At 41.2% G+C, this 1,577-nt stretch overlaps 1 pseudogene; it reads left to right on the top strand.

Moving 5' to 3' along the window:
• The first annotated feature begins 464 nt into the window (after window positions 1-464).
• LOC115031664 lies at window positions 465-572 on the top strand (annotated as a pseudogene).
• Window positions 573-1,577: the final 1,005 nt, after the last annotated feature.

The raw sequence follows: 1,577 nt of genomic DNA, 5'->3' as shown, positions 1-1,577 counted from the left end.
AGAAGAACTAAAAGAAAACAGAAAATATTAATAAAAAATTCACCAAAAAGATATAACAATTGTAAACTCTATGTCCCAAGTATTGGAGTATATAATTTCAAAAAATTAATGATAAAGGACATAAAAGACAACATAGGTCTTGACACACAGTAGAGACTTTAGGACTCTTATATTTATATATGTCTTCCAAACTAAAAATAAGTAAAGACATCACCCCTATACCTAAGGCTCAGGAATCATTGCAGTGGAGGGAATGGAAAGATTGTAAGAACTAGGGGAATAGAGATTTTGCTGTGACATTGTGTCACACACACATTCACTCACTTAAACACAAAACATTTTGTTAAAAGGCCATGAGAAATGGGAAGGAGAGCAAAAAAGACCAGAAAAAGGTACATGGGAGGATTATGAGGGAGGAAGGGGAAGGGGAAATAATATAATTAGAAGCTCAAAATACAAAAATACCTACTCCTAGAGGCATTGCAGATATGACTGCTGTGATATATGTACGTCAGTAGGTGGCAGAGAGCAAAGAAGCTATGTCTGTTTTTTTAATTAGATATTTTCTTCATTTACATTTCAAATGCTACCCCGAAAGTCCCCTATACCCTCCCCCTGCCCTGTTCCTCTACCCACCCATTCCCACTTCCTAGCCCTGGCGTTCCCCTGTACTGGGGCATATAAAGTTTGCAAGACCAAGGGGCCTCTCTTCCTAATGATAGCTGACTAGGTCATCTTCTGCTACATATGCAACTAGAGACAAGAGCTCTGGGGGTGCTGGTTTGTTCATATTGTTGTTCCACCTATAGGGTTGCAGATCCCTTCAGCTCCTTGGGTACTTTCTTTAGCTCCTCCATTGGGGGCCCTGTGTTTCATCCAATAGATGACTGTGAATACCCACTTCTGTATTTGCCAGGCACTGGCATAGTCTCACAAGAGACAGCTATATCAGGGTCCTGTCAGCAAAATCTTGCTGGCATATGCAATAGTGTCTGCGTTTGGTGGCTGTTTATAGAATGGATCCCTGGGTGGGGCAGTCTCTGGATGGTCCTTCCTTCTGTCTCATCTCCAAACTTTGTCTCTGTAACTCCACTCATGGGTATTTTGTTCAGCATTCCAAGGAGGAACGAAGTATCCAACACTTTGGTCTTCCTTCTTGAGTTTCATGTGTTTTGCAAATTGTATCTTGGGTATTCTAAGTTTGTGGGTTAATATCCACTTATCAGTGAGTGTATATCATGGAAAGTGCATATCATGCTCATGGGTTGGCAGGATTAATATAGTAAAAATGGCTGTCTTGCTGAAAGCAATCTACAGATTCAATGCAATCCCCATCAAAATTCCAACTAAATTCTTCACAGAGTTAGAAAGGGCAATTTGCAAATTCATCTGGAATAACAAAAAACCTAGAATGGCAAAAACTATTCTCAACAATAAAAAAACCTCTGGTGCAGCAGGGTGTGGTGGCGCACGCCTTTAGTCCCAGCATTCGGGAGGCAGAGGCAGGCAAATTTCTGAGTTCGAGGCCAGCTTGGTCTACAAAGTGAGTTCCAGGACAGCCAGGGCTATACAGAGAA

The sequence above is a fragment of the Mus caroli genome, chromosome 7 (assembly GCF_900094665.2).
Source record: "Mus caroli chromosome 7, CAROLI_EIJ_v1.1, whole genome shotgun sequence".
NCBI lineage: Eukaryota > Metazoa > Chordata > Mammalia > Rodentia > Muridae > Mus > Mus caroli.
The sequence above is the reverse complement of the archived record's forward strand: the minus strand, read 5'-3'. Positions and strand labels throughout refer to the sequence as shown.